The sequence below is a fragment of the Tachyglossus aculeatus genome, chromosome 3, assembly GCF_015852505.1.
Source record: "Tachyglossus aculeatus isolate mTacAcu1 chromosome 3, mTacAcu1.pri, whole genome shotgun sequence".
NCBI lineage: Eukaryota > Metazoa > Chordata > Mammalia > Monotremata > Tachyglossidae > Tachyglossus > Tachyglossus aculeatus.
The window spans coordinates 101,781,934-101,790,039 of record NC_052068.1 but is presented as its reverse complement, the minus strand read 5'-3'; the positions used below and the strand labels follow the sequence as shown (position 1 = coordinate 101,790,039).

Below are 8,106 nucleotides of genomic sequence, written 5' to 3'. Positions count from 1 at the left end.
CTGGGCTTCAAGGCTCTCCATCACCTCGCCCCTTCCTACCTCACCTCCTTTCTCTCCTTCTACAGCCCACCCTACACAGTCCGCTCCTCTGCTGCTAATCTCCTCACCGCACCTCGTTCTCGCATGTCCCGCCATCGACCCCCGGCCCACGTCATCCCCCGGGCCTGGAATGCCCTCCTTCTGCCCATCCACCAAGCTAGCTCTCTTTCTCCCTTCAAGGCCCTACTGAGAGCTCACCTCCTCCAGGAGGCCTTCCCAGACTGAGCGCCTTCCTTTCTCTCCCCCTCGTCCCCCTCTCCATCCCCCATCTTACCTCCTTCCCTTCCCCACAGCACCTGTATATATGTATATATGGTTGTACATATGTATTACTCTATTTATTTATTTATTTTACTTGTACATATCTATTCTATTTATTTTATTTTGTTAGTATGTTTGGTTTTGTTCTCTGTCTCCCCCTTTTAGACTGTGAGCCCACTGTTGGGTAGGGACCGTTTCTATATGTTGCCAACTTGTACTTCCCAAACGCTTAGTACAGTGCTCTGCACACAGTAAGCGCTCAATAAATACGATTGATTGGTAAAAATACAGAAGCGGTTTACCATTGCAACCTTCTGCGTAGTAAACTCGAGTTTCCGCCCTCGACTCTCTCCCATTCCTCTGCTTCCCATCATAGGTGAGTTTTGACTTGTAGCAGAATGTCTTCCACTCGCTAGACCCTGCCCAAGCTAGGAATGGAATGGGTAGGTCTCTTGACTCTCTCTCCCAGAGCCGAGACTGGTAGAGTACAGGAAACCCTCCAGGTATAACCGGGAGAGGGGGAAGTGCTTGGGTAGATTCAAGGTAATCAGGGTGGACATAGCCCAGGACATGTCCCACATGGGCCTCTTAATTTTAATCCTCATTTTACAGATGAGGGAACTAAAGCCCAGAGAAGTGAAGTGACTTGCCTAAGGTCACACAGTAGGCAAAGAAACAGCTTGGCTTAGTAGAAAGAACACAGGCCTGGAAGTCAGAGGACCTGGGTTCTAGTCCCTGCTCTGGCATTTATATGCTATGTGACCTTGGACAAGTCCCTCGTTTACCCCATCTGTACAACGGGGATGAAATCCTACTCCCTCCTACTTAGACAATGAGTCCCATGTGGGACAAGGACTGTGTTCAACCTGATGAACCTATAACTACCCCAGTACAGAGAACAGTGTTTGGCACATACTAACGGCTTAACAAGTCCCATAATAATAATGATAATAACAATGACAATGACAATAATAATGGCATTTGTTAATCGCTTAATATATGCAAAGCACTGTTCTAAGCACTGGGGGGATACAAGGTGATCAGGTTGTCCCATGTGAGGCTCACAGTCAATCCCCATTTTACAGATGAGGTAGCTGAAGTTCAGTGAAGTTAAGTGACTTGCCCAAGGTCACACAGCAGACATGTGGCTGAGCTGGGATTAGAACCCATGGCATCTAGATTGTGAGCCCGCAGTTGGGTAGGGACCGTCTCTACATGTTACCAACTTACCCAGCGCTTAGTACAGTGCTTTGCACACAGTAAGTGCTCAATAAATACGGCTGAATGAATGAAAGAATGACCTCTGACTGCCAAGCCCGAGCTCTTTCCACTGAGCCATGCTGCTTACCACAATTCTTAAATGGGGGAGCTGGGATTAGAACCCAGTTCCTCTAGACTTTAAACTTGTTATGGTCAGGGAATGTGTCTGTTTTTTATCCTACTGTACTCTCTCAAACACTTGGTACAGTGCTCTGTACACAGTAGGTGCTCAATAAATACGACTGAATGAATGAATAAATGAATGAATTTATGAATGAATGAATTCTGACATTCCCAGTTCCCTAACTGTGAACTGTGGGTGTTTATTTTTTTCAGAATGTGTTTCCTTTGGATGATCTAAAATTGTCTGAATGAGGAATCATGCATTCTGCCTTTATTTGGGGGGAAAAAAACGGACTTTATTCAATCTACCTCACAAAGCAGTAGATGCGAACCCATTTCCACTCAAGGAATTCTGAAGCAGGGGAGGCCACTACTGACCTTTCCAGAGAAGACCGTGGACGCCAAACTGGGAGTGCTGGGTTAGGGTCGGATGCCACTTGTCCTGTCGCCAGCCTGCAAGGTGGTCCCTCCGTGGGGCGGGAAACCCCGGACCAAGAAGGCCCCCAGATTGGGGGATGACCCTGAGAATGCAGCGGAAGTATCTCCATGCGCTGGTTATGAAGGTGCATTTGCACAGAGGTGATTCCTCTGGATTCCTGGGGGGTGGGGGCTGGTGGCTCAGTCTCTCGGTCACTTGGTCAGCCTTCTCACCTTCTGCAGTTCCTCGATGGGTTTCTACTGCTGGTTAATCGAAAGTAACTGCAGAGCAGAGAGGAAAAACCTGTGTTCCAGGAACCGCAACCCTGGAGAATACATTCTGCTAGATCCTAAGCTTCCTAAGCTCCTTATGTACATATTTGCAATTTATTTATTTCTATTAATCTCTACCTCCCCTGCTAGACTGCAAGCTCACTGTGGGCAGGGAACGTTTCTGTTATATTGTTATGTTGTACTCTCCCAAGTGCTTAGTACAGTGCTCTGCACACAGTAAGCGCTCAATAAATACGATTGAATGAATGAATGAAAGTGTGCAACAAACACGAACTGATTGACTGAAGGCAGGAATGGTATTTATTAATATTATTGTCCTCTCCTGGGTATTTTGTATACTGTTCTGCAGACAATAGGTGCTTGGGAAATATTGCTGATTGATAAGTGAATAGAAAGTGATTTCCCTTGATTTTCACTCAGAAAATAGTTCTCTGCTCTACGTAGGATATAGACTGCGACAGCATGGCCTAGTGGACAGAGCATGGGCCTGGGAATCAGAAGGTTATGGGTTCTGATCCTGGCTCTGCCACTTGTCGGCTTGGTGACCTTGGGCAAGGCATTTCACTTCTCGAGGCCTCAGTTACCTCATCTGTAAAATAGTGATTAAGACCGTGAACCCCATGACCATGAACTCCATGTGGGACTGGGACTGTGTCCAACCAGATTACCTTGTATCTACCCCAGTGCTTAGAACAAGTGCCTGGCACATACTAAGTGCTTAACAAATGCCATTAAGAAAAGTTACTTCACCTCTCTGTGCCTCAGCTCCCTCATTTGCAAAATACTGACTTATACTGTGAGCCCTATGTGAAAAAGGGACTGTGTCCAACCAGATTAGCTCGTATCTACCCCAGGACTTTGTACAGTTCCTGGCACAGAATAAGCACTTAACAAATAGCATTACAAAAAGTCCATTTGCTTATCCGTGCCTCGGTTCTCTCATCTGTAAAACAGGAATTAAGACTGTGAGCCCCACGTGGGACATGGATGTGTCCAACCAGATTGGGTTGTATCTATGCTAATGTTTAGTACAGTGCCTGACAAATAATAAGCGTATTATTATTGGCTTGTATCAACTCCAATGCTTAGTACAGTGCCTGGTCCATATTGAGTGTTTTACAAATACCATAAGAAACAAAAACAAAATGGTTGTTTCACTCCCACAGAGTCCCTGCTCATCCCTGGGTCAGACTAGAATCATAAAGATCCAGGAGATGGCCTTTCTGGTCCACCTGCTCTCCCACGCCGACCGGCCCACCCTGCCCAAATGCCCCCGTGCTTCCTCCCTTCCCCACCCACACACCGAGAAGTGGCAACAATGTCCCTGGTCCAGGGGCCCAGGGGGCAGGGCAGGTCATGGAGGCTGCAGACAGCTGCCCCTCTGAGAGGATTGGGCTCGGGATCAAGGTCATCATGGAAAGGAGCCTGCCATTGTTCACCGGGGGACGGAGGGGCCCTTCAGAAGAAGGGGCGGAGGTGGACCCACTACCTATTGAGGCTGGGTAGGATCCACGTTCTCCCATGGCTCTGGATATTTGGACATGTTCAGGCTGAAGCCCAAGATGGCATCAGTTAGGAAAGACGCTAGACAGTTGCAGTGTCCTGCTGAAAATGACATTTCTGAACTTCCCATCCGCCCCCCACGCCCACAGACTGGAAGCTCACTGGAGTCAGGGAACGTTTCTATCAACTCTGTTATATTGTACTCGCCCAAGCACTCAGTGCAGTGCTCTGCACACAGTAAGAGATTAGTAAGTGCCATCTATTGTAAACTCGTGTCTAGACTCTAAGCTTGTTGTGGGCAGAAACCGTGTCTACCAAATGCGTTATACTCGCGAAAGCACTTAATGCATTGCTCTGCACACAGAGAGAACCCAATCGATAGCAGTGATTGTTAGCTCGTCTCTCGACTGCAAGCCAGGTGTGGGCAGGGACCGTGTCTACCGATTCTGTTTATTGTACTCTCCCAATCAATCAATCAATCAATCAATCGTATTTATTGAGCGCTTATTGTGTTCAGAGCACTGTACTAAGCGCTTGGGAAGTACAAGTTGGTAACATATAGAGACAGTCCCTACCCAACAGTGGGCTCACTGTCTAAAAAGGGGGAGACGGAGAACAAAACCAAACATACTAACAAACTAAAATAACAGTGCAGTTCTCTGCATACAGTAAGTGCTTGATAAATACTATTGATTGATTGACTGTATTGTTTTCTTGTAATCCCAAACAGTACAGTGCTCTGCACACAGCAAGTGCCCATTAATTGATTGATCATACCATTGATTGATTTAATTATGTTGTACTCTCCTTCAACCCCACCAAACCCCAGCAGCTCTGAACAGGAACTGAATCAATCAATCAATCAGCGATATTTATTGAGCACTTACTGTATGCAGAACACTGTACTAAGTGCCTGGGAGAGCCCAGTACGACAGAATTAGCAGATTCGTTCCCTCCCCACAAAACAAGCTTACAGTCTAGAGGGAGAGACAGACATTAATTAGAAATAAATTACAGATATATACCTACATGCCGTGGAGCTAGTTGTGGGGGTTGGGTGATGAATAAAGTGGCAGGTCAGGGAGATGCAGAAGGGAGTGGGAGAAGAGGAGGGCTTAGTTGGGGAAGGCCTACTGGAGGAGATGTGCCTCCAATAAGGCTTTGAAGGCAGAGTAGTTGCTGTATGGATGCCCCTTAAGCCACTGATACTCACCCCATCCCTATTCCAAAGCACTTAGGTTTCTATCCCTACACTCTGTCACTTCTCATACTTGTCTGCCTCCCTCTCTAGACTATAAGCTCACCGTGGGTAGGGAGTGTGTCCGTTACATGGTTCTACTGTAGTCTCCCGAGCACTAGTGCAGTGCTCTGCACCCAGTGAGTGCTCACTAAATGCCACGATTAATCGATTGATGTATTGACTGCCGGACAGGTCCTGGGGCCTGCTATTCAAATGATGGCCGTCTGGAAGAGAGAGTACACAGACAAGGAGATGGCTCCCAACCCGGCGATGGTGACGATGGTGGCCAGCGGGATGAGCTGGGGAGCAGCCAATGCACAGATGGCGGTCAGGGGCCGGGGTCAAGGGTCAGGTGGCCCTGGGGGAGCTGGGTTGGGGAGGCGGAAGGGTGGCAGGGCGGAGGAGATTGAGGAAAAAAAGGAACCGGGGTAGGGGGTGGGGAGATAGGAGTAACAGGGAGGAGACTGGGGAGGAGGGAGGGATAGAGAGGGGAAGAGATTGGGGGAGATGGAGGTGGGAAGAGGAGATGGGGGAAAGTTGGGGGAGAAAATAGGGAGGAGGAAGTGGGGGAAAGGAGGTATGGTTAGCAGGGAAGGAGATGGTAAGAGGACATGGGGGAGGAGTTTGGGGAGAAGTAGGTGGAGGGGGGAGATGAGTCGAGATGGAGAGAAAATGGGGGAAGAAGCAGGAGGAAGAGGCAAGGGAAGGGGTGGCAGGGGAAAGAGACTGGGGGAGAAAGAGGTGGGGGACTGAGGTAGGTGCAGCAGGGAGCAGAGGAGGAGCAGAGGATGAGGAGAGGAAAGAAGGTTAAGGTAGTTGCAGGGGAGAGATTTGGGAAGAGGGAGGTGGGGGTGGCAGGGAGGCAAAGGAAGTGGGGAGAAAATAGATATGGCGGGGTTGCGGGGAGAAGGAGGGAGGAGATAAGGAAAGTGGGGGTAAGATCCACCCACTCCCCCCAGCCCGTTCGAAGGAAAAGACGGGGGCAGGGGGAAGTGGGGAAGGGGCCGAGGGAGGGGAAGACTGCCGAACTCTTTCTTCTTCATCAGGATTTGGAAGATGCCATTGGTGTCCAGCCTAGGAGGGAGCAAGCAGGCAGGGGAGACGGCTGGGACAGGCGGCCCCCAGGGGAGCAGGGGGAGTGGCCCCAGGAGCGAGGGAGAAGGGCAGGAGGGAGGGAGGGGCAGGGAGAAAGAGAGGGGCAGAGGAGTGAGAGCAGCAGGAGGGAGCAATGAGAGAGGAAAAAAGGGGAGACGGAGAAGAGGGAGAAGAGAGGAAATCAGCATGACAGTGGAAAGAGCACGGGCTTGGGAGTCAGAAGGCCAAGTTTTTTAATCCCAGCTCTGCCACCTCTCTGCTGTATGAGCTTGGGCAAGCCACTTAACTTCTTTGTGCTTCCGTGACTTCATCTGTAAAATGGGGATTCAGATGTGAGCCCCAAGTGGGACAACCTGATTAGTATGTATCAACCCCAGCTCTTAGAACAGTGCTTGGCACATTGTAAGTGCTTAACAAAAAAACTTAAAGGAGGTAGAATGGAGGGAGGGTGGCCTTTGAAAAGAGCTGCTGAGGGCAGGGCAGGCAGGTCGGGGGGAGGTCTGTATCTACCTCAGTGCTTAGAACAGCGTAAGTGCTCAACAAGTACATTAACTAAAACTATATTAATTAATTAATAGGGAAAGAGATGAAGAAACTAAGAGAAGAATTTTCCAAGGTCACAGAGATCAGGCCACTGGCAGAGCTGGGCTTAGAGCTCTAGTATGTCTTTATTTGTGTTAAAATGGCATTTATAAGCACTTTGTTTCAGGCACTGTTCTAAGCGCTGAAGTAGATACAAGGTCATCAGGTTGGACACAGTACATGTGTTGAATCCCCATTTTACAGATGAGGGAACTGATAGTGAAGCGAAATGACTTCCCCAAAATCGCACAGCAGGTAAATGGAAAAACTGGGATTAGGACCCATGTCCTTCTGATTCCCAAGCCCGTGCCCTATTGTCTACTGTCCTCTCCCATGCGCTCAGTACAGTGCTCTGGGCACAAGAGCTCAATAAATACCATTGAATGAATGAATGAATGCTGTTGATTAATGAGTGTTCCCAACAGGGGTGGTCCTTCATTCATTCAATCGTATTTATTGAGCGCTTACTGTGTGCACAGCACTGTACTAAACGCTTGGGAGGTACAAGTCGGCAACATATAGAGACGGTCCCTACCCAACAACGGATGCCACCTTAGGTTAGGAAGTCACGAGTGGTGGCATGTGGACAGCTGTGTGCCCAGGGCGTGGCATCCTGAGGAAAGGAGGGAGGGGCAGTAGCAACACGGTTTAGTAGGTAGAGCATGGGCCTGGGAGTTACGAGGACCTGGGTTCTAATCCTGGCTCTGCCACTTGTCTGCTGTGGGACCTTGGCCAAGTCACTTCACTTCTCTGGGCCTCAGTTCCCTCATCTGTAAAATGGGGATAAAGGCTGTGAGCCCCACGGGGAACAGTGACTGTGTCCAACTTGATTAATTTGTATCTACCCCGGAACTTAGAACAGTAACTGGCAAAGTGTTAGCGCTTAATAAATACCATAATTATTAGCATCATTTCCTACTAGGCTGAGTCTTGAGGGGCTGCCGCCACCATCACGGCAGGCTGTTAAGAAGTCTGCCTCAGATGGCTGCCTTAGGGATGTTACTGCCATGCTGGGCTATGGCCACCTGTTGGTCCCAGGAGGATGGGTCCCCTCAAAGACAACCCTCCACCCTCAAACACTGGTCGTCGTCCCCGAATCAAATTAGTCACTCACCAGACAAAACCCAGGTAGTGCAGGACAAGTCGGCCACGAACAGGGATTCACTTCAGGCCTCCACAGCCCTCTCAGTGTCCCAGATGCCAGTGGCTTCCAGAACGTTCTCCCTCTTTTGGACGGCACTAAGGGGAGAGGGGAGACTAGGCCAGTTCCCCAACTCCTGCCCTGTACTCTC

At 49.2% G+C, this 8,106-nt stretch overlaps 1 pseudogene; it reads right to left on the bottom strand.

Annotated features, from left to right (window-relative positions):
- Nucleotides 1-2,313: 2,313 nt before the first annotated feature.
- Nucleotides 2,314-7,823, bottom strand: LOC119925319 (annotated as a pseudogene).
- Between the last annotated feature and the right edge of the window lie 283 nt (nucleotides 7,824-8,106).